Here is a 26,182-nt window from a genome sequence, read left to right as displayed (position 1 = left end):
GGCTTTGTCCTTTCTTTTATAGCCCAGAACCACAAATTCAAGGAATGGTGACATCTAAAGTAAGGAGTATCTTCTAGTATTATGTCTGAGTTAAGATTTTCATTGGTGTGAAAATGCACCATGACCAAGGCAGCTCTTACAAAGGAGAATATTTAATTGAGGCTGGGATACTGTTTCAGAGTTTTAGTCCATTATCATCATGGCAGGAAGCAAGGCAGCCAGCAGGTAGTCATGGTGCTGGAGAAGCAGAGAGTTCTAGGTATTGATCCAAAGGCAGCAGAAAGAAGACTGAGTTCCACTTGGGGTGGAGCTTGAACATAGGAGACCTTAAAGCCCACCCCAACAGTGGCACACTTCTCCAACAAGGCCACACTCCTAATAGTGCCACTCACTATTGGCCAAGAATTCAAACACACAGGTCTATGGAGGCCATATGTATCAAACCAGTATGCTTCACTTCAAGTGATCAAGAAAATACCCAAAAGACATGCCCATAGGCCAATTTGATCTGGATAATTACTCACTGTAACTCTCTTGCCAAGTGATTCTAGGTCGTGTCAAGTTGAAAATCAAAGCTCACCATCACATTTGGATAGACATAAATAATCTTCTGTCTTGAATAAACCAATGAAGAAAGATTTTGGAGGATAATATGAATAGACAAAATGAACATAGGATAGTGGATCTAATTAAATGTAAAGTATCTAATTAATAATAGTTTAAAAGTAGTTAGCTATGTTCTCAGGGAGTAGTAACCTAGAAAAGACACTCTTTTTATGACCATATTCTTTAGAATCTATTCAGGAACTTGGTAATGGGACTAAAGAAGAAATAAATACAGATTCTATGGAGAAAAGTATTAGAGGTATTGCCACAGACAGTAAACCATGGTAGGTGGGAATGCTGACTTCTAGGTTCTTCTATTCCCAGTCCCTTAAACGAGGGGAATTGGTGAGGCTTTCTACACTAGGGTTAGAGTGAAATAAAGAATTTCCTAGAACACAACCAATGCCTCAAAGTTGTCAGCTGTGATTGTTTTGAGGCAGGTCTCTGAGGAACAAGACATACCAATAACGATCAAACAAGTTAAATACAAGTCACTAAGAAAAATATAATGAACCCAGGAGATAGATCTGGAGCAGAAGAGGAGCTGTTGGCTTTGGAGTGTGAGGATTTAAATGTAGTACATGTTTAGACATAACTGCATGCTTAGCTCCCTGCCAGGCCCAGAAGTGCAGAAAAGGAAGTTGGGGCATTCAACTCTCAGGCCAGTAGCTCTCAGAGGCAATTAAGGGCTGGCAGCCTTGGAATTAGCATCAGCTGCCTCTGTTGCTCAGTGTTCCCGTTACATCCCTTAATGACATCTGTATCCCTCTCCAAAACAGCTAATTTTTAATTGGGTGAAGGTGGCAGTGATGCTGAAACATATCGTTTCAGATCTCCAGTGGTCTGAAGATACATTTTAAAAAGGTATTTGTCATACTATCTGGCACACACATTAAGACATGTACAGAAGCAATGCTAACAATAATGCACATATAAAAAACTTACAATAGTAATGGGTCAACATTGGAAGTGCCACCAATGGCCAGTTCACTCATATGTTCACACGGAGGTATCATCTTGACATCTTGAACAGTCAGGAGTTCCCATCTCTAACCCCGAAGCTATCTTCAAGTGTCAACTGCTTGCAAAGGAAAAAGAAATAGATTTTTCTCCGTTGGAATCTCTGAGTATACAAAACTGACTTGAATTCTGATATTTTAGGAGGGTATTTTTTTTAAATTTTCGCTCTTGTGCATTTGTTTTAACCTTACTGCTCTTTTGTTCATGTATTATTTTTTCTGACAATTGTGTTTTTACAGGCTGTGTGTGTGTGTGTGTGTGTGTGTGTGTTGCATATATATGTGCATCTTGGACGTTTTTCTATGTTTCAATTTTTTCTGTGTGTTTTGTTTTATTCTGATTATCTTTCACACTTTTTTTTCTATCTTTTTTCCCTAAAGAGTAAAGGAAGGAAGAAATGGAGTTGGATTGGTAAAGAGATAGGAGGGGGGGGGGGAGTTAGGAAGAGATGAGGGAGAGAAAAATCCTTAACGACATTATGTGATAAAAATGTTATTTCAGTTAATGAAAGGAGGGCTTTATGCATGCCAGGCAAGCACTCTACCAACTGAGATACAACCTATCCTTCTTCTGCCCTCTCTGAATGTAGGTCTCTAAGGATCCATATGGTAGATCTCTTCTACTGAATAACGTCAGGCCCTCCTAGTCTCCCATTGTATGTGAGTGAAAAATACAAAGTTTAAAGATTAGACATTATAGTCTCAAAAGACTTTTGATACCATGGTTAATCTACCCTAATCTAGTTAATGACTGTTAAACCTTTCCTTGCTCATTGGTAAAATCGAATTTTCATGTCAATGGAACCCTCACTGTGGCAGGATAATTGGTGGATTTTTGTTTTAAGAGAGTCAAGATTTTTCCTCAGTAATGGCCACGTGTTTGCAGCATATCTCAGAAGGAGGCCGAGTTTCTGGATGCTGGCAAACCAATTTAAAACATTTTTCTTCTGGCCTGTGAATATCTCAGAACTGTATATGGAGTTTATGAGATGTAGAGAGGATCCTGTTGAAGTTTCTAGGAAACTTTTTTTTATCATGAAAAAGTGACCTGAAGAGGAACACCCATGTCCTTCTGCAGAGTGTGATACTTCCATCTGCCTTGCTTTTTTTCCCCCATTAAGAGAAAAATTGAAGACAATAGCCTACAGGCTAAAGATGGCCGAATGCCAAAGGCATGGTGCCAGTACTTGGAGTATCCAGCCAGCTGAAGCATCGTTGGTGAGGTGAGAAGATTGTCTTTTATTTATAACATTCTTAGCTGGTGCTTTCATTATTTAATGGGAAAATCATCCTAACCAGTATTTTCATTGCAACTAAAATAATCTAACTGCAAAGCACCAGTCAGGGCTCCAAAAGCATTGTCCACACGATGACCATGATGAGTGCTATCCAAGTCTGGTTCTCCTATTCCCAGATGAATACCTCTGACCTCATTGTCCCAGTCAATAGAAAAGGGAGTCAAGGATGGAACTACATGTGTCACAAAGGTTGAATCACGGCCTGTGAAAGACAATCAAAGAACATAATCTCCTTTATAGAAACTGAGTCTGTCAAGGCAATTTGGTGGTAGATGATGCTAGGATGTGTCTTCTAAATGATGAGATATTTGCCAAGGAAATGAAGCTTGGAATAAAAGGTGTCCTACACAAATAAGGTCATTACTAGGTAGAAAATATTTAACCAACACCCCCTCCTTATCACAGGTAATTCAAGGCAATAGAACAAAATAGTACAGCTCTTGGCAAGAAACATGTGGGAAAGCCTGGGATCCTCACATCATTTCTACTGATTGGTAATAGGAATTGACAGAGAGCCTCTCATCATCCTGCATTCGGCCTGTTTAGTCTGATAAAAAGGCAGGATGCCACTCTGTGAAAGATAATGCCATATAAAGCCATCCTTCCTGTCTTCATTCTGGGAGAATTCAGACAGGAGAATCAAGCTGAATATGTGTGACCAGATTCTAGATGAACTAAAATGGCTATTTCCTTGTCCTCCAATGACCCAAAGGATAAAGCTACAAGTAACAACAACAAGAGGAAAGAAGGGGAGTAGATGGAAAAAGAACAGACTTTCTGTGCTTCTTTCCTATTTACCAGTGTCTTTTATGTGTGATGTCTTTTTACAACTTAATGCTTCAACAAAGCATTAAGCTAGCCCCCATTAGCAACAACCTAGAGGACTAAGAGACTGATACTGAAGTCAAAGGCATTTCTCTGATATGTCAGCCAGATCCCTCAGCTCAAACTACATGTGCTTGCTTAACCAGGCTGTTTTTCAATGTCTCCTCTCTAGGGTGAAAATATTGGGTGGCCCAAACTTCGTATTCAAACACAGTCCTATAGTCACCCCACCATCTGGTGAGCTAGCTCAGACACAAGAGGTGCATCATGGAGAGTGAAGTGGCATGAGGTATGAACACTGTGAGAGAAGATGGGTACCAGGGTTCTGGTAAACACCACCTGGGTGCAACTTCTGTGAATGTCCTCATACTTGAGATACAAAAGTGGTTTGGAAGATCATGTCTCTGACTTTTATTTTTCAAAAAACAACAAACAACAACAATAAACAACAAAGGAAATATGTAACAAAACTCTTGGTGACCAGAACTGTTTATGTTTGTCTTACAGTCATATATATATATATATATATGTGTGTGTGTGTGTGTGTGTGTATACACACATAAATATATTTTTATATATACATATATACTATTTTATAATTGTACTAATATATATTAATAAATATGTGATGGCAAATATAATTTTAATAGATGTTGCCAGTTGCCTTTTTATAGATAATGAAGACTTCTGTTTCTTAAGATGTTCATAAGGAAAAGCAGGCCTTTGAATGTTTTTACCGATCACATTAGCTCTAGAATCAAGTCATACAATGTTTGAATCCACATGCACTTCTTTCTGCCCTAGTCCCTTCTGCCTATATACTTTTAAGGGACAATGATTCTGCTGGGTCCCTTACTCAAACTTCACGCTAGAATTCCAGCTGTACTTGTGATATTTTCTCTCAGATAATTTCAATTTCTTTCTGCTTCTCTGGCCCCAGATACACTCTTTGACCCATCTAGCCATAAGGTAGATTAACGTACAGCCTTTCTATCCCCCTCTGAAATGCTACTTCTCCTAAACTCTGAGCAGAGCCCATTTATCTCACAAACTATATCTGCTGTGAAGATACGTATGTTCCCCATTTGTTCTATAAAACAATCACATTGGTCAGGGATTGATGGTTCCTATGCTGTGGATAAGAAAACAACTCAGAGAGATTACATCAGAGGTCCAGAATGATGACTGCTGTGGATATTGGCAGATTGGGCTAACCAATCTCCCTGTCTCCACGTTATCATGATTTCTGGGCCAGCATCTTGCCACTTTATCTATATACACTGCTACCCATGATAATAATCTTCCTTCTAGGAAGCTTTAAGTAAAGATGCTTTTAAAGAATCCAGTGTCTCTGTGCCTCAGTTTCCCCATGTATTAAAAGAAAAACAACAAAACTGAATTACCTATGTTTGGTTGGAGGAGGTAGTTTTATTTCTTCTCTGAAATGAGATGAATGCAAATTGCCTTGTTATTTCACTAATTAATAACATCTGCTTGGAAATGCAGCTATTAGCACACAATAAACGATATGGGTTATAATTATGGATGGCAGTAATTGCTTCGCTTTGCCTTACCTTCATCCCAGTTTATCTCCCTGAACTATAGCTATCCTTGTAGGGGTTAGGGAAAATATATTAGAAGCTAAACAATGGGTTCTTTTCCCATGGGTTTGGAAACTGATGAATCAGCATACTTTCTTTAGGCTTCAAAAGAATATGTTCCTGCCACACTGAAGCTAAGTGGGCTGTTCAAAACATCAGGTGAGTCCAGCTCCATGCTGCCTTCCTGGGGTATGACCTGTTCCACTCCCCTCCTGAACCCGTGTGCCCAATGTCACCTGGAGCCTGAAATCTGGAAGCAGAAAGTCCTTGACTGGAGTCAGTGGAGAGAAAATCGTCACCTGCTCGGGCACAAACATACATAGCAACTGCGTCACTGTTTGTCAAGTGGATCAGCTAATAGTTGTTCAGCGGACCTTCAAAGCTCCAAGGCAACACTGCCTTTAAATTCCATCAATTCACTCCCTGGGCAGAGGCCTTGGACTTTAGCTCTCAAGGGCTCTGAAAGCATTTTGAGCCTGCTGACTGACGGCGGGGTGGACCTTGGTTAAAGTTTAGGAGAAAAACACTAAGTTTATGCTTCATCACCGCTGGCGCAACCACGTCCCTCACCCCCCTGTGCTACAGCACTTTGGTGCTTCCTGGATTCCCTCCCCTGGGACACTGCCCAGTACTGACTACCAGTAGGACTTTCTCACCTAATGACCTACCTACTGATGCCATCTCTAAGGACCTTGACGCTCATGCTACCTTCTGACCTTGTCCATTGTTCCTCATGTTCCTAACACTAGCCTGTGTGTTTGATTTTTTTTTAATATAAATGAGCACAAGTACCCAGAAGGCATGACCAGTATCTATTTCAGCCAGTGCTTTTTCACTGATCCCTGAGAAAGTGTTTGAATAAGTCAACAGATGGGTGGAGGAGTGATTAACCCCTTCTTACAAGTGCATGGACCGAGGAGTGGAGAGCAACGATAGGCTAGTCGCGATCAACAGTATTTAGGGACAGAACTAGTGTGATAACTAAGAATCTGGAATAGTTTTAAAATATTTTTTATATGATGCCCTTCCCCAACTTTGCAGCTAATGCAACTCTCTCGATTCACCTTCCTTCTGGTTTAATTGACTACATGATGCCTATATCTAGGAGATTTAGGAAGGAAAATTCTTTATTATCCAGGTTCTTATTAAATTTACATGTTTTAAAGCTTCCTTTAAAAAAAAAACCACCTGAATGTGACGCTATTATATTTTAAAACATGCTCAAACATGAGCAAGCTTTATCATTTATTGTATAAGCATGTTTGCATATATATGTATATATATATATATACACACACATGAAAATCCCTAGAGAACTCTATGATCTTGCAGTATATTTCACATGTACTTAATAATTAAAATTGCACTAAGCTCAATTTCATAATCTTTTTCATGTGTTATAAACAGTTTGTTATTTTTATTATTAATTCATGTATTTATTTTTTATGACAGAGTCTCACTATGTGGTTCTGGTTACCCTGAAATTCACTTCATGGATCAGGCTGGCCTGTGACTCTCAGAGATCAATCTGCCTCTACCTCCTGAGTGCTGGGATCAAAGGTGTTTGCCACTACTCCCATCTGTTAACCAGCTTTCTGATGTCATTAAAACTAACAGGCTTGGGAGTTGTGAATATTTCAACACATGCCTGTGTCATGATTTTCCCTACTCACTTTCCTGTTGAGATGACAAGCCTCCTTCCATTGTTTATTTACGTGATTTTTAGGTTCCTGTCCTATTTTATATGATTGCTAATACAATGTTAATGTTTCCCTGCTTTTCCAAGCAAATATATATATATATATATATATATATATATATATATATATTTTATGTTTTGCTAAAATTATAAGAAATAATCTTGAAAATCTCAGGAAATAGCTCAAAACTTCTCTGTCCCAGTCACCCCTGAAGATTTCTCTCATTTGCATTTTTAGTCTTTGAAGCTGAATAGAAGGTGGGAGTCTGTTTGAGGGGTGGACAGGAAACATTGGCCAATTTGAGAGCAAATAGAGGTTTGGGGAGTGTGTTTACATTTTGTCCCACGTGTGGGATCCTGGCCTTTGTAGGCAGGCGGATAAAAATGCAGGCCTGGCTTTCATGGCGCCTGAGGACCTCTGTGCTTTAACAACACAGGCACAAGTTGTTCTGGGAGCTGGTCAACATGACTCAGCCACAGAAACATAGCAGTTTGCAAGGCCAGGACCTGTTCTTCCTCCCAAGTTCCATGGAGAAAGAAAGGCCAGCAAAGATCTCCAGTCTGAGAAAGAACTCTGTGTTCAGAGTGTCTGGACCCAGCAGGCTATTCCAGCCATAATTCTGGCTGGGGAGATGCCCTAGCCACATGCCTACCATACTTGTACAGTTTAGATGGATGCTCTCCCTCTCACTGAAGCCCCACATAATCGCCACCATTGATTGGATACCTCCTGTGTGCCAGTTTCTAAGCCATGCACTTTCAATCCTCAAAATAACACCTCAAGGCTAGTATTGTTGACTGTGTTTTCGAAATAAAGACACTGAAGTTCAGAAAGATTAAGAGAGCTGCCTGAATCATACAGAACTGGGATTTAAAACTGGCGCGTGTGACTTTAAAGTGCGTGCTTTGGACAACACTTGTGTCCTGAAGAATACAGTCTGTTTGCCCAACATCCATAATTCTTGCAACAGTAGTCCTGAACTATATTGTATTAGAATGATCCATTCATCAACACTACAGTGAGTACTTACTTTATGTCAGGTTCTATAGTAACTTTTATTGTATAAACTGAAGTAGCTGTCTTCACTGTTGCTAAGGGAAGATGAAGGAGTGGAGTCAGGAGCTGGACCTGGATCACTACTTTCACCACAGGGACTAGGTGATCACAGAAACAACACAGTAAATACCTCTAGACCAGAAGGAGTCAAGACTGGGTGATACATTGTAAAGCACTTGAAAGCTAGTCTGAAGACATTATTCTTAGGGTTAGTTTGTACTGGCTGTGAAATAGTCAGGACTTGTGTTGAGTCTTTCTGCAGTACCTCCTTCTCTGTAGGGGAAGACAGTACCAGATCATGTGGATTCAGTGGATCAGAGAATCCATCACAGGTATTAGAGCACTCAGGAAGAATAAATGTCAATTGAATATATGTTTTATAATATATGTTGGTCAGTTTTGTAGATAAATCTTTATCATTTACTACATATTCCATGCTGAACTAAGGGCTTTAGAAGTTCTATTCATCAACTTAAGACAGGTACATTGCAGAAAAGCACCGGGGCAGCTGGGGCGCAGGGTTGGCTGACACTCACCAGCTACCCACAACACCCGCCACAGGATCTTAAGACTTCTGGTGAGTGGAGCACAGCTTCTGCTCCAATCCAATTGCACGGGACCTGAGACTGCATTAGTTAGGGAAGCAGAAACCGGCCTGAGTAGGGCCACAGGCCTCATCCGGCTGGATCAGCGCCAGGGTAGCGGGAGCGCAGGGTTGCCTGACACCCGCCAGCTACCCACGATCCCCGCCACAGGTTTTTGGGACTGCTGGTGAGTGGAACACAGATTCTGCTCCAATCTTTAAACAGTGACAACGATAACAACTAACCCCAGAGATTACCAGATGGGGAAAGGTAAACGTAATAATCTTACTAACAGAAACCAAGACCACTCACCATCATCAGAACCCAGCACCCCCACTTCGCCCAGTCCAGGGCACCCCAACACACCGGAAAAGCTAGACACGGATTTAAAAGCATATCTCCTGATGATGATAGAGGACTTCAAGAAGGACTTTAATAACACACTTAAAGAAATGCAGGAGAACACTGCTAAACAGGCAGAAGACAATAAAGAGGAAGCACAAAAATCCCTTAAAGAATTGCAGGAGAACACTGCTAAAGAGTTACAAATCCTTAAAGAAAAACAGGATAACATAATCAAACAGGTAGAAGTCCTTACAGAAAAACAGGAAAACACATCCAAACAGATGATGGAAATGAACAAAACCATACTAGACCTAAAAAGGGAAGTAGACACAATAAAGAAAACCCAAAATGAGGCAACACTGGAGATAGAAACCCTAGGAAAGAAATCTGGAACCATAGATACGAGCATCAGCAACAGAATACAAGAGATGGAAGAGAGAATCTCAGGTGCAGAAGATTCCATAGAGAACATCGGCACAACAATCAAGGAAAATGTAAAATGCAAAAAGATCCTAACTCAAAACATCCAAGAAATACAGGACACAATGAGAAGACCAAACCTACGGATAATAGGAGTGGATGAGAATGAAGATTTTCAACTCAAAGGACCAGCAAACATCTTCAACAAAATTATAGAAGAAAACTTCCCAAATCTAAAGAAAGAGATGCCCATGAACATACAAGAAGCCTACAGAACTCCAAATAGACTGGACCAGAAAAGAAATACCTCCCGACACATTATAATCAGAACAACAAATGCTCTAAATAAAGATAGAATACTAAAAGCAGTAAGAGAAAAAGGCCAAGTAACATATAAAGGCAAGCCTATCAGAATTACACCAGATTTTTCACCAGAGACTATGAAAGCCAGAAGATCCTGGACGGATGTTATACAGACACTAAAAGAACACAAATTCCAGCCCAGGCTACTATACCCAGCCAAACTCTCAATTAACATAGATGGAGAAACCAAAGTATTCCACGACAAAACCAAATTCACACATTATCTCTCCACGAATCCAGCCCTTCAAAGGATAATAACAGAAAAAAACCAATACAAGGACAGGAACCACGCCCTAGAAACAACAAGAAGGTAATCCCTCAACAAACCTAAAAGAAGACAGCCACAAGAACAAAATGCCAACTTTAACAACAAAAATAACAGGAAACAACAATTACTTTTCCTTAATATCTCTTAATATCAATGGACTCAACTCCCCGATAAAAAGACATAGACTAACAAACTGGCTACACAAACAAGACCCAACATTTTGCTGCTTACAGGAAACTCATCTCAGAGAAAAGGATAGACACTACCTCAGAATGAAAGGCTGGAAAACAATTTTCCAAGCAAATGGCATGAAGAAACAAGCTGGAGTAGCCATTCTAATATCTGATAAGATTGACTTCCAACCCAAAGTCATTAAAAAAGACAGGGAGGGACACTTCATACTCATCAAAGGTAAAATCCTCCAAGAGGAACTATCAATCCTGAATATCTATGCTCCAAATACAAAGGCAGCCACATTCATTAAAGAAACTTTAGTAAATCTCAAAGCACACATTGCATCTCATACAATAATAGTGGGAGACTTCAACACACTACTTTCACCAATGGACAGATCATGGAAAGAGAAACTAAACAGGGACACAGAGAAACTAAGAGAAATTATGAATCAAATGGATCTGGCAGATATCTACAGAACATTCTATCCTAAAACAAAAGGATATACCTTCTTCTCAGCACCTCATGGTACCTTCTCCAAAATTGACCACATAATTGGTCACAAAGCAGGCCTCAACAGATACAAAAATATTGAAATTGTCCCATGCATCCTATCAGATCACCATGGACTAAGGCTGATCTTCAATAACAAAATAAATAATAGAAAGCCAACCTTCACGTGGAAACTGAACAACACTCTTCTCAATGATACCTTGGTCAAGGAAGGAATAAAGAAAGAAATTAAGGACTTTTTAGAGTTCAATGAAAATGAAGCCACAACATACCCAAACTTATGGGACGCAATGAAAGCATTTCTAAGAGGAAAACTCATAGCTCTGAGTGCCTCCAAAAGGAAACTAGAGAGAGCACACATTAGCAGCTTGACAACACACCTAAAAGCACTAGAACAAAAGGAAGCAAATTCACCCAAGAGGAGTAGATGGCAGGAAATAATCAAACTCAGGGGTGAAATCAACCAAGTGGAAACAAGAAAAACTATTCAAAGAATCAACCAATCAAGGAGCTGGTTCTTGAGAAAAAAAACAAGATAGATAAACCCTTAGCCAGACTCACTTGAGGGCACAGGGAAAGCATCCTAATTAACAAAATCAGAAATGAAAAAGGAGACATAACAACAGATCCTGAAGACATCCAAAACACCATCAGATCCTTCTACCAAAGGCTATACTCAACAAAACTGGAGAACCTGGATGAAATGGAGAAGTTCCTAGACAGATACCAGGTACCAAAGTTGAATCAAGATCAGGTTAATGATCTAAACAGCCCTATATCCCCCAAAGAAATAGAAGCAGTCATTAATAGTCTCCCAACTAAAAAAAGCCCAGGACCAGATGGGTTTAGTGCAGAGTTCTATCAGACCTTCAAAGAAGATCTAATCCCAGTTCTTCACAAACTATTCCACAAAATAGAAACAGAAGGTACTCTACCCAACTCATTCTATGAAGCCACAATTACTCTGATACCTAAACCACAAAAAGACCCAACAAAGATAGAAAACTTCAGACCAATATCCCTTATGAATATTGATGCAAAAATCCTCAATAAAGTTCTTGCTAACTGAATCCAAGAACACATCAAAACAATCATCCATCCTGACCAAGTAGGTTTCATCCCAGGGATGCAGGGATGGTTCAATATATGGAAATCCATCAACGTAATCCAGTATATAAACAAACTCAAAGACAAAAACCACATGGTCATCTCGTTAGATGCAGAAAAAGCATTTGACAAGATCCAACACCCATTCATGATAAAAGTCTTGGAAAGATCAGGAATTCAAGGCCCATACCTAAACATGATAAAAGCAATCTACAGCAAACCAGTAGCCAACATCAAAGTAAATGGTGAGAAGCTTGAAGCAATCCCTCTAAAATCAGGGACTAGACAAGGCTGTCCACTTTCTCCATACCTATTCAACATTGTACTTGAAGCCCTAGCCAGAGCAATTCGACAACAAAAGGAGATCAAAGGGATACAAATTGGAAAAGATGAAGTCAAAATATCACTTTTTGCAGATGATATGATAGTATATATAAGTGACCCTAAAAATTCCACCAGAGAACTCCTAAGCCTCATAAACAGCTTCGGTGAAGTAGCTGGATATAAAATTAACTCAAACAAATCAATGGCCTTTCTCTACACAAAGAATAAACAGGCTGAGAAAGAAATTAGGGAAACAACACCCTTCTCAATAGTCACAAATAATATAAAATATCTTGGCGTGACTCTAACTAAGGAAGTGAAAGATCTGTATAATAAAAACTTCAAGTCTCTGAAGAAAGAAATTATAGAAGATCTCAGAAGATGGAAAGATCTCCCATGCTCATGGATTGGCAGGATCAACATTGTAAAAATGGCTATCTTGCCAAAAGCAATCTACAGATTCAATGCAATCCCCATCAAAATTCCAAATCAATTCTTCAACGAATTAGAAAGTGCAATCTGCAAATTCATCTGGAATAACAAAAAACCTAGGATAGCAAAAACTCTTCTCAAGGATAAAAGAACCTCTGGTGGAATCACCATGCCGGACCTAAAGCTCTACTACAGAGCAATTGTGATAAAAACTGCATGGTACTGGTATAGTGACAGACAAATATACCAATGGAATAGAATTGAAGACCCAGAAATGAACCCACACACCTATGGTCACTTGATCTTCGACAAGGGAGCTAAAAACATCCAGTGGAAGAAAGACAGCATTTTCAACAAATGGTGCTGGCACAACTGGTTGTTAACATGTAGAAGAATGCGAATCGATCCATTCCTATCTCCTTGTACTAAGGTCAAGTCTAAGTGGATCAAGGAACTTCACATAAAACCAGAGACACTGAAACTTATAGAGGAGAAAGTGGGGAAAAGCCTCTAAGATATGGGCACAGGGGAAAAATTCTTGAATAGAACAGTAATGGCTTGTGCTGTAAGATCGAGAATTGACAAGTGGGACCTCATGAAATTACAAAGCTTCTGCAAGGCTAAAGACACCATCAATAAGACAAAAAAAACACCAACAGATTGGGAAAGGATCTTCACCTATCCTAAATCAGATAAGGGACTAATATCCAATATATATAAAGAACTCAAGAAGGTGGACTCCAGAAAGTCAAATAACCCCATTAAAAAATGGGGCTCAGAACTGAACAAAGAATTCTCACCTGAGGAATACCGAATGGCAGAGAAACACCTGAAAAAATGTTCAACATCCTTAATCATCAGGGAAATGCAAATCAAAACAACCCTGAGATTCCACCTCACACCAGTCAGAATGGCTAAGATCAAAAATTCAGGTGACAGCAGATGCTGGCGAGGATGTGGAGAAAGAGGAACACTCCTCCATTGTTGGTGGGATTGCAAGCTTGTACAACCACTCTGGAAATCAGTCTGGCGGTTCCTCAGAAAATTGGACATAGTACTACCGGAGGATCCAGCAATACCTCTCCTGGGCATATATCCAGAAGATGTCCCAACCGGTAAAAAGGACACATGCTCCACTATGTTCATAGCAGCCCTATTTATAATAGCCAGAAGCTGGAAAGAACCCAGATGTCCCTCAACAGAGGAATGGATACAGAAATTATGGTACATTTACACAATGGAGTACTACTCAGCTATTAAAAAGATTGAATTTATGAAATTCCTAGCCAAATGGATGACCTGGAGGGCATCATCTTGAGTGAAGTAACACAATCACAAAAGAACTCACACAATATGTATTCATTGATAAGTGGATATTAGCCCAAAACTTAGGATACCCAAGATATAAGATACAATTTGATAAACGCATGAAACTCAAGAAGAATGAAGACCAAAGTGTGGACACTGTGCACCTTCTTAGAATTGGGAACAAAACACCCAGGGAAGGAGTTACAGAGACAAAGTTCGTAGCTGTGATGAAAGGATGGACCATTTAGAGACTGCAGTATCCAGGGATCCATCCCATAAGCAGCTTCTAAACGCTGACACCATTGCATACACTAGCAAGATTTTGCTGAAAGGACCCAAATATAGCTGTCTCTTGTGAGACGATGCCGGGGCCTAGCAAACACAGGAGTGGATGTTCACAGTCAGCTATTGGATGTATCACAGGGCTCCCAATGGAGAAGCTAGAGAAAGTACCCAAGGAGCTAAAGGGATCTGCAACCCTATTGTTGGAACAACATGATGTACTAACCAGAACCCCGGAGCTCTTGTCTCTAGCTGCATATGTATCGAAAGATGTCCTAGTCGGCCATCAATGGAAAGAGAGGCCCATTGGACTTGCAAACTTTATATGCCCCAATATAGGGGAATGCCAGGGCCAAAAGAATGGGAATGGGAGGGTAGGGAAGTGGGGGGTGGTATGGGGGACTTTTGGGATAGCATTGGAAATGTAATTGAGGAAAATATGTAATAAAAATATTAAAAATAAAAAAAAAGACAGGTACATTGTAGATGAGAAGAGTGAGGCTCAGACCATTTAGAGGGCATGCTAGAGGAGATACATGTGGCAAGGAGAGAAGCAAGAGTCAGATTCTCATTGCATGATGAGGTGTCCCACATAAGTTCCAATCAGGCCACTAGAAACCTTTCTCTAGGAACATAAGGTAAGCTGACTTCTGGCAGATAATGTAGAAGCAGTTGCCGGATTTTCAATCAACTGACAACAGATCTACACTGCATTCTAGCAATCATACCATGAGATTGAGTCTCACTGCAAAGGCATTGACCGGCATATCAAATACCACCTACACCTCCACAGACACTGCAGACTGGGGCACAGTAACTGGAAAATAAAAACAACCCATGGGGTCACTGATGTGTGCATGGTTAAAGAAAATGTTGTACATATAGCCAAAAACTATTACTTGGCTCAAGGAAAGGAGAAAAGCCTACAATCTGTGACAGTACAGAAGGAAGTAGGGGTGGGGTATAAAGTGAAATACATAGAACAACAAAAAGAAATGCCACGTGATATTATTCACACATGAAATTTGAAATAGTCAAACTCTTAGATAGCTAGATCATGGTGGCCATTGGTGATCAGTTGAGAGGTGTTGGTCAAGATATCAACTTTCAATAGCATAAGAGAAATTAATTCCATAGATTTATTGAAAAGCATGCTTACTCTTGGTAATAATAATACACTCTATTCTTGAAGAGGAATGCTAACTGAATAGATTTTAAAAATCTCCTCAGATGAACAGTCATGGCACAATCCTTTAATGCCTGCACTTGGGAGGCAAAGGCAGGCAGATCATTGAGTTTGATACCAGCCTGGTCTACAGTGAGAGTTTGAGACATGTGAGGTCTGCCTCAAATACAAAACAAAACAAAAACAAAATAACAAAAACCAAAGTTCTCACTAAAATATAACTTTTCAAGGTAGTACATGTGTCAACTAAGTCAATTTAGCTATGCATATTTTAAAACACCATGTCATACATGGTAATTGCATGTCAGGAATTTGACAATACATAGGGCAAAATAATTTTGTTTCTCTTCAAAACAAAAAGAAGTAGCAATGTGGTGTTGAGTCACTGGTTGGGAAGCCAACCAGACTATACTACTTGAGAAATCCCAAAGCTCCTTGGCTCACCTTTGGGTTATTAATTCTCAATGTGGTTATTTCTGGGTTCAAGGCAATCTTGCTACTGTTCTGTCCATGAAGATATGAAGATATATGCCAAGAGTGTGTGTGTGTGTGTGAATGCTTGTGTGCCTCCAAAAGTGTTTCCATTGTGTGTCTTTTTTTAAATTAGGTATTTTCTTCATTTATGTTTCAAATGCTAGCCCAAAAGTCCCCCATACCCCCCCCCAACTCCTCTACCCACCCACTCCCACTTCTTGGCCCTGGCATTCCTCTGTACTGAGGCATATAAAGTTTGCAAGACCAAGGGGCCTCTCTTCCCAATGATGGCCAACTAGGCCATCTTCTGATACATATGCAGCCAGAGACACGAGCTCCGGGGGTCTGGTTAGTTTATATTGTTGTTCCACCTATAGGGTTGCAGACCCCTTAAGCTCCTTGGGTACTTTCTCTAGCTCATCTATTGGGGACCCTGTGTTCCATCCAATAGCTGACTGTCAGCATCCACTTCTGTGTTTGCGAGGCCCCAGCATAGCCTCACAAGAGACAGTTACATCAGGGTCCTTTCAGCAAAATCTTGCTGGTGTATGCAATGGTATCAGCATTTGGAGGATGATTATGGGATGGATCCCCGGATGTGGCAGTCTCTGGATGGTCCATCCTTTCGTCTCAGCTCCAAACTTGTCTCTGTAACTCCTTCCATGGGTATTTTGTTCCCAATTCTAAGAAGGGGCAAAGTGTCCACACTTTGGTCTTTGTTCTTCTTGAGTTTCATGTGTTTTGCAAATTGTATCTTGTATCTTGGGTATTCTAAGTTCCTGGGCTAATATCCACTTATCAGTGAGTACATATCATGTAAGTTCTTTTGTGATTGGGTTACCTCACTCAGGATGATACTCTCAAGGTCCATCCAGTTGCTATTAAAAAGAATGAATTTATGAAATTCCATCATGTGTCTTGAGCAACGAGAGTCCCTGTTTGGGATCCTGAGATTTTGCAGAGATGCAGTCTCTTCTGTCTCCCCTGATAGCTTCTCTCAAGTCACAACCTCTCTTCCCAGATTTTTCAGTCTTCTGTTGAACATGTCCTCTGCTCCTGCATCATCTCCTGGAGCTCTGTCCCTAGAGTGCTACCTAGAGTGGCTCCTGTTGAACACTGTTGAGTGACTTCATCTTCTCTGTGATATTTATAAAATAAAAAGTTATCCTGTTTACTAACTTGAGCTCTAGCTCCTGATCCTAGCCTCACTCCCAAACATCTCCCTTTGGTTCTATTCATGCAAGCTATTGGAGCTTCTTGTCGAATTCTCCATACTCTCTGACTATTCCTGCTTCTCTGTTCCACTTAGCCTTTTCATGATTATACGAGGATTTGAAATAGTCGAGTTATAAAAGAGCAAACGTTTAGTCTGGCTCATGGTTTCACTGGTTTCAGTCCATGGTCACCTGCCCATATTGCATTCTGTAGTAAGGTAGGTTGGGGACATGTTACAAAGCATACCTGTTCACAAGCCATGGAGTAAAATGAGAAAGGCAAAAACATCCCACTGTTCTGTTTGAGGGAGGTCATGCCCCAATGATCTAAGGTCTAGATTCTACCTCTTAAAAATCTTACCACCTCTCAATACCACCACCCTGGAATAAGACCTTTAAATCAAGTGCGATTAGAACATTTACTCAACATCTAGCTGTTGCTTTGCCAGGTATTCTGCTATTCTTTTCAAGCATTATGATGTTGTCTTGACGTTCTAGTTCTCTTTCTTTCCTCCCCCATCATTCTGTGGTATTTGGTGGCAAAGGTAATTTAGACATATCTTCCATCTCTGTCTTATTGTTTGTATAGGTGACTTTCCTTTTTTACTGGATCATGAGCCCTGCCTGGATAAACATGGCGCTTTTTACATGTTGACTGCCTGGAATATAAATAGCTGGTATATAGTAAGTGCTCAATACATACTGGTAAACTTTAATTGAATGAAGAGACTCAGATAAGAGGTATAACGGGAGATAGCTGTGCAATACTAAGAAAATAGCTCAGAGTCCCCAGCAATCATTACTGATCATGACCCTTGAGTGATGGCCATCGTGGTGAGTTGTAAAAGATAAATCTGACAGTATTAGAATACCCACAGCAAAACATACAACCAAAGAGTTGCAAATGAAAACATTTTTATTCTTTCCCTAAGACTTCCAAGAAATGAGATTTCTGTTATCTATTTATTGTGCTACTGTGGGAAGCTAGGACTTGGTACTCTGCCACTGCAGTATTCTCTGAAACTACCACCTTCATGGTTTTGTTTTGTTTTGTTTGTTTGTTTGTTTTAACATGCTTCCTACAGAAGGCAAAGTACAGGGAGAAGATGTAGCAAAGCAAGAGAAAATAAATGTGTAATTTATGATATAACTGACTAACTGTTTGAAACTAATAGACAATCATGTTTAATATTGATATCAAGGACCTTGTTATTGCTGAATTCATTTTAGAAAGTCATTTTGGCAATTTACATTAGAATACAAATGAGAACAGCTATATAGCTACCCTTGCCAGCACTGGTATTCTTTTTTTTTTTTTGGTTTTTTCGAGACAGGGTTTCTCTGTATAGCCCTGGCTGTCCTGGAACTCACTTTGTAGACCAGGCTGGCCTCGAACTCAGAAATCCGCCTGCCTCTGCCTCCCGAGTGCTAGGATTAAAGGCGTGCGCCACCACGCCCGGCTCTGGTATTCTTTTATTTGAAAGAAAGGAAGCTAGGTGTGGTGTGCTGGTTCTTTTCTCTAATCCCTGAATTTGGGAGGTGGATGCAGGAAGATGAGGAGAAAGAATATAAAACTTCTACTGAAAGCTTAATATACTCTGAGAAAGAGAAGAACTAAAATGTCTTCATTTTCTGTGAATCTTGACAATTTTCCTAGTCCTCATATTTTTTTTTAGATGAGCTTTTCCCCCATGACCTTGAAGCTACTCTTTTGATCAGTCTGTATAGATGCTTAGAGAAACAATTAATTAATTGCAACTGTGATCATTGCTAAAAGCAAGAAATGAAGAGTGACCTGAACTGTCTAGTACAATCAGCAAGATCAAAGAAGATGCCTCAGTAGTGACCATGACATGTAGCCCTGAAAGATAAATAGTTGAGTTCTCTAGAGCTTACTGTCTCAACCATGTGCTATTGACATTTGAGGCTAGGTAATTTTTTACTGGGAGATGCTTTGTATATTTTAATATGTTTGACACAACCCTGGCCATGACCTCTTGGAAAGAAATATTACTTCCACCTAATTGTAACAGATAGAAATATCTCTGGGCATTTGTAAAAGCCCCTGGAGAAAACACTGACAGAGAGACACAAATGCAAAATTCTCAGAACCAGGACTTACATATGAAACTCCAAGGAAGGAAATACAACATAACCTAGTGAGACAGTAGGCGTCATCATTATTTTCTGTCATCCAGGTCCTCCACAGGCTGTACAACACATTGAATCTGGTAGAGTGTGATGATACATTCTGGGCTAAATGCCTCATCACAATGACTCTCTAACCCATTGCCTTATTCCTTTAGAAGGACCCTTTCTTCCTGTGAGTTTTCTGTTCACTTTTCCTAGACAGAGATGCACATTTGGTAGAGTACTGTTGTCATTTGTTTTCTGCAACTGAATGCTTACCACAAGACCCCCGTGTCTTCCTTCCAGATTAGTCAAGATGAACAAAAATCCAAGTATATACATATAAGTATACAGTGTGTGTGTGTCTGTATGTCTGTGTGTGATCTGCTACACAACCATCCACCTGGATGAGTATTTAGGCTAAGGTAGTCTGTGGTAGGGATCAAATTCTAGTGTTAAGCCCTAATATGGCTTCCTCATTGCATGTTGGACACAATGCAGGGTTGAAACAGATCATGTGTACCATAATTATTTACAAACTCTTTAGGGTTTTTTTCAACAGGCTTTATAAAGACTCTGGTATAATAATCACTACCCACATCAAAAATACATTCTTGTTTTGTGCATGTGTGATACTTTTATCTCTCTTGTCTTGTCTTTGACATTTTCTTTTAGTTACTAATCACATTATCAGAACTCACTCATTGTTTCGTTGCTTGCTATCATTCATATTTCAGAAACTGGCTCATATCTGAGCCCAGCCAACCATCAAAAGATTAGAATACAGTTGTTCCTCAGCACATGAACTGCTAAGTACAATTTGCAGTTATGTCCTTTTGTGTGTACTGCACATCACAATGCCAGTGCAGTTTCCAGTGTCTGAGCAGAAAAATGGGTAAATGATATTTCTGAGTAATAGTCTTTCTCCTGAGCTTGGGGTCAGAGTTTAATATACGGACTCATTTTTAACAAAATCACAAAGAGCTATGATTAGTTTCTTAGAAAAAAAAACATTGTTTTCATTAAGTTTCTTTTTTAATTAACTGGTTCTAGATTAGGTATGACCTAGAAAAGTTTTCTAGCAGTGTCTGTAGACATGTTAGAATGCCAATTGCATTTAGTTATCACTCTCTATGATAAAAATTAGTCCATGTATTTATTTGTACAATGTAATAGCTATTCTCATGCCTCATAGTTGGGTTACCTTGATTTAATTCCTGACTGGATTAATAAATGATTTTTTTCTTTGTATTTCTAGGGATGGAAACCAGGACCTCATAAATACTAGAAAATTATATTATCACTGGCTATATACTTTCATGCTGAATGATAATTTTTAAATTAGTTGAATTATGGATGCATTTCATCTATTTCCTCATTTGTAACGTGAAAATATACTAATATATAAAGTAGTGTACAGGTAGTTTCCTCAAGATTACACAAACACACAGATACATATACACACACACAAACACACACCAAAAATAGAGGAGGCTGGAGACTAATTACCAAGTCAAGCTACTCTCTAGAACATATCTTGAAAACTAGAAGTCACTCAAGAAAAGACCTCAGTGTTTTCAAGTGATGGGCTCTGTTCTCCTAGATGAACAAATAGATGGTAAATCCTACCTTTAAGTTGTATGAGTTTTAGGAAAAATGCAGGATTCATAATTTTGCAATGAGAAGTAAGAGATGTTAGGAAGGAAATGGTGGAAAGACAAAGATAGAAGAGGATGGAGGAGAAAATAAAGCAGGCAACATTCTTTACAGGAAAATTCATGTGGTTAGAGCCACAATTTGACATGAATGACAGGAGAGTAGGGTATGGATGAGAGAGGAGTCACAAATAATCTAGGAAATGAATGAATGGCAGTGAAAAAGAGTAGACACCCCCTTCCCTAATTCCTCGGTTCCCCCCTAAACATAACCAAGCCCTACCTGTAGAACAGCATGGGATAAACAAATGGGAGAAGGCATTCTTGGCTTCCCATTCCTCTAACCTTTCACCACTGAGCAGCTAAGCTATTCCAGCTCTCAGGCTACTTTCTTGCTTAGCTTGCAAGTGCTTTTTGTCACAGTAAACTGTCCCCATTTCTGTTACTACGAATGCATTCCTTGCTCAGTTCCTTGTTCTGGCATTAAGAACCTGGAAATTGCAGTAGGTGCCTTCTAGATCGTAATTCACATTTATAACTGCTGAATTGGAGAAGCCAATTGCTATGATTTAAGTGAACTGTGATACATCTAAAGTATGGAATATATCTTTACCAAAAGGAATGAGCTACAATGCTGGGAAAAGCAAGGAAAGATGCTTAACATCATATGCCAGTGAAAGAAGCCAATGTGAAAAGCTTCACAATAGAGTGGAACCTTGTTAGAGTTTTGGAAAGGATGTGTTTTCAGTAGTTGGAAAGGTAGAAAGCATAGAGGTTTGAAGCCTCTTAAAAACCTTGCCATGTCTCTGTAATGTTGGATGGATGCATGACATAAACATGTCCAAGGCCATAAAACCCCCAATGCCAGAGCAAACTCTGATGTGCATCTGACTCAGGACTCAGGTTGGTAAGAAAGCAACATGAGCCAATGTGGTCAGGGATGGGGGAGGGTGTTTATCGAAAACAAGGGAAGCTCTGCTTCTCTCAGGGCTGGCTTTGCATGAAAAATCCAGCACCTTCTGCTCAATGTAATGATGAAACCAAAATTATGAACCAAATTATGTAATTATGTAACCAAATTATGAACCAAAAACCAATTTCAGAACTAAAGCCTGCGAGAAGAAAATCAGCCGGCCTTTATGTATTCATTCTGTTGAGTACACCAACCACTACTACGGATATTTAGAGAGTTTTCTATGTATTAAATACTCTATTGAATGCCTTTTATCAAATAGCTCACTCAACTCTCACAAGACCAAGAGAAATGTTCTACTGCTTAGCCTTTTATAGGTGGGAAAGATGCAGCCTAAATATTATAAGCATCTTTTCTAAGGGAAGAGTTTTATGCTAAGATCTTATGACATTTTAGAGTAGATCATGAAGAATCCATAACAGTATACATGCTGAAGGACATAGGCCAATAACCTGCCCCGAGCTCTGAGCTATCTTAGTGAGAAGCCCCTCGAATTTCCCTAGAACATGGACTGGTTAGTCATGACATCTTAACTCTATGTTAATGAAAGGAGTTGGCATTTTTGAGTCATCTAAGCTATGAAAATCATTGTAACATAAATTAGCATATTTCTTCACAGCTGTAGTCTCAGGGAGCTGGCAAGCCACAGATGAAGAAAGGTCAGAACAACCTGAGCAGTCACAAAATGTATCTTCAGAGATACAGCCTTGGGGGTGACACAAAATGTACCCTCAGAGATACAGCCTTGGGGAGTGACACAAAATGTATCCCCAGAGATACAGCTGTGGGGGTGACTTAACGTGGGGACTTTCAAGGGAATATAGTTAGTGGGTATAGGAAAGGCCTTGCAGATGACAAGAGAAACAGAAGCCAAAGCATGATGGTGGGAACAGGTCTGATTTTTAATAGCCATAAATAAACAAACAGAATGGAAAAAGATGGAAAAGAGACCCACCTCACCTCATTTCTGCTGCTCTGACAAAACACTGCAAACTAGGTAATTTATGTAAAAAATAGAAATTTATTTCCTCACAAGTCTCAAACCTGTAAAGCCTAAGATCAAGTTTGCAGGAAGTTCTGTGCCTGGAAAGGGCTAGGTTTCTGCTTGCAACATGGTACCTCAAATACCTCGAACACCTTGAACTTAATTCACTGTTTAAAGCTATGCTGCAGAGTTCAAGGGAGAATCTCAGAGCCCATTCAGAAACCTATCACTTTCTAGCTTTCAGAAAATGCAAGCAATCTAATTCTCTGATTTCCTAAGCCTCAAAATTTGACAGACAGACTCAAGAATTTGATGTTAGAGACAGGTCTTCCTTCTTAAAGGAAGTTGAAAAAGCTTGCTGCCACAGGTTTGATCACTGGGGAAAACAGGCCAACTTATGGCTTTAATCTGATCTTTGAGCTCTCTCACTCAAAATTATGTTGGAACCTGATTTTCAAAGCAATAAGAGGTTGAGCCTTCAGGAGGCAAAAAGACCACAAGGTCTCCACCTTCATGTTTGAGATTAGTATTTGGAGGAAACTTCCTAGGCACATTTGATTCCTTTGCATTAAGTCAAATGCAAGCATAGTGCTCAAGGTGCCATGTCAGAGGCAGAAACCTGGCCCTTATCAGACATAGAACTTGCTAGAAACTTGATTTTAGATTTTCCATGTCTGAAACCTGTGAGGAAATAAATGTACACTTTTTTTTTTAGTCGGCATTGTTTGTTAGAGTAGCCCAAATGAGGCAAGGTGGATATCTTATCCATTTTTAAAGGGAGAGTTAGCAGAAGGGTGCTATTATGAATGGCATAAGGAAAGGTACTTGCAAGGTAATCAGAGAGGAAGATGTTCAGCAGGCATTTGAGTTTGTCACAGTAGAAATTGAAAATAAGAATAAACAGGAGGTTTTGTAGATCGGTGCCTAAAAGAAGTCCTAGGAATAATGAGAGTGGAGAGGTTTGCCCAGGAACTTTCCAGTTACTCAGCAACAAAGTATGTCAACTCGAATAAATCTCTAAGAAAATCAACATAAGAAGGTTGAGGAAATTCAGGAAATCAAGATGGCCTCTCTGCTGTCAACCATCTTCATGATGCCATGCAGCTCTGATAAGCGAGTCTTCAATGGTGGTAGAATAGGAAGATACTGGGGGTCTAAAGTATCACTGAGCTCTACCCATTCTTAGTACCTCTAGTTCTGCCAATGCAGCAAACATCTATATTAATGCCTGTCCAGGGTATTCCTGGGTTGACCCAATCTTAATTTATAGCCAACAAAACCCCCTCTGGTATTCTGATTCTCTATTATAAGGCCATATTTCTGTCACTGTGCTAGAGCTATTGATTTTGTATCTGCCTTAAATGAAGGCTTGTCTTCATTAGTTTTTTAAGCTTTTGTTCACTGATTAGCTTCATTAACAATAAAAAAATTATGTTGTAATCTATTTCTTAAATTCAAGAAGTCAAATAATTCATGCTGACTATTTTCATTATTTCCAAAAATTTTCATTAAGACAGCTATTTCAAGGGTAAAGTGGTTGCCTTCTGAGTAATAAAATATGATTTTTAATTGTCTCATTCATAAACAGGTTCTAAAAGTTGGCCATCTTCAAGAAATTATACTGGGAGATGTGTATTCAGGAATGGAAGCAGAATAGTGTCTCCTGCCATATACTGAACTCTCAAATGGATAGTAAAGCTGTCTAATTATAATCACTGTAGATTTTATGGATGCAAAGGACAAGTTCCCATGTGTGTGTGGGGGAACCCCAAGGATTTATTATTATAGGTGCATGAGTCAGGGCAAGGTATCTTCTCAATGAAGTAAGAATAACATGAATGTATGAGTAGAACCACTTATGAGTAAGTGAAGATGGGTCTAGGGGAGAATAAAGGTGATGTGAGGTAAGTGAACGAGCCATGGAATGAAAGCAAGTATATGTCTGATGATCCAAAAAAAGGTCCAAGTCATCAGACAAAAGGGAGAGGCCAATCTGTATGTTACTATTAAATGAAATGCATCAGTTCATCCAGACTGATACATCATACTGCCAACTGCCTATCTACAAAATGCAATGGCAAACTCTTAAAGGATTTTCAGCAAGAAAGTAAATTTGGAGTTAAAAAAAAAAAAAAAAAAAAAAAGATGAGCATGGGAAGTCAACTAGAAAACCTCAATGACAATGCTTCATTTAGAAGCACTGATGGCTTTCATTAGAAGAATAGCAGTAGTGTTGGAAAATTCATGCCAGGCTCCCAGTTCAGGTACTAGTGAAGGTATAAGTGAAGGGATCAACTGGTTTTATTTTTTATTTTTTCAATTAATTGGGAAGTCAGAGGAAACTGTGGAATAGGAACAAGGTTTTGATTATTTAAAAGTAGTTGATGGTTTTCAACATGGAGACACTTAATGTGAAAATCCGTAAGTCATAATAACATTCTTTAACCTAGGAAGTTGAACTTCAGACTAGAGATGGAAATTTTGGATATCTTGGCATGAACTTAACACTGCAAGTAAGTAAGTAAGTAAGTAAGTGGGTAATGATGTCCAGGAGTAAAGAGCCAAGAAGTTCATTGATGTCAAGACCTGAAGTTGACCCTATATTAATAAATTATGCAGTAGACATGGTTGGGCAAAGAAGTTGATATGGAAGAACTGGAAAGAAGGATAGAGGAAAGCACTCAGGCTTTGGTTTTACTAAGCACAAGACATAAAGTTTTCTAGATTAAGGTTGTAAGGAAATGCTACTTAGCATTCACCAGGGAAGTGCTGGGTCCACATTGTAGGATTCTGAGATCTTCCTGCCCTCACATAATAGATTCATCTTTTATTCTTGCTGAGTCTAGGAACAAAGAGGAAAGAAAACCTCATTGCTTATTACAAATTATGAAATGCTTTTCAAGTAAATGATGTCATAATCATGCAGTGAAGGAATCTCACCTTTTCCATTTTCCAAATGAGGAACTAGTTTCTTGGAGAAGATAACTTCCCTTTCCTAAATAAAATACCTGGTATTACAGTATAGCTAGACCTAGTCTACATTCTGTACTAATATATCAGTGGTTGGTAGATGACAGAGATATGAGGTCATATGCTAGTTCACATATATTATCTATAGCAGTGGTTCTTACCCTTCGTAATGCTGTGATCCTTCAATATATTTCTATGTGTTGTGGTAAACCCCAATCATAAAAGTATTTTTGCTACTATTAGTAACTATAATTTTGTAACTGTTAAGAATCACACTGTAAATATCTGTGTTTTCTGGTGGTCTTAGGTGACCCCAATGAAAGGGTTGTTCACTAGGGTTCTTTAGGTTGTGACCTAAAGGGTTCAAAAT

At 39.3% G+C, this 26,182-nt stretch overlaps 1 long non-coding RNA gene across 2 annotated transcripts in view; it reads right to left on the bottom strand.

Annotated features, from left to right (window-relative positions):
• LOC110311057 (uncharacterized) overlaps positions 1–26,182 on the bottom strand; it is a 187,242-nt gene that overhangs the window by 18,186 nt on the left and 142,874 nt on the right. For both annotated transcript variants that reach the window (XR_015045551.1, XR_015045550.1), the window contains one exon: positions 1,552–1,684. This is a non-coding gene — a long non-coding RNA (uncharacterized LOC110311057). The remainder of the gene's footprint in view (positions 1–1,551; positions 1,685–26,182) is intronic.

The sequence above is a fragment of the Mus caroli genome, unplaced genomic scaffold (genome assembly GCF_978045245.1).
Source record: "Mus caroli unplaced genomic scaffold, Mus_caroli_1 scaffold_16, whole genome shotgun sequence".
NCBI classification, from domain to species: Eukaryota; Metazoa; Chordata; class Mammalia; order Rodentia; family Muridae; genus Mus; species Mus caroli.
Note: the sequence above shows the minus strand (reverse complement) of the source record. Positions and strands in the feature narration are given on the sequence as shown.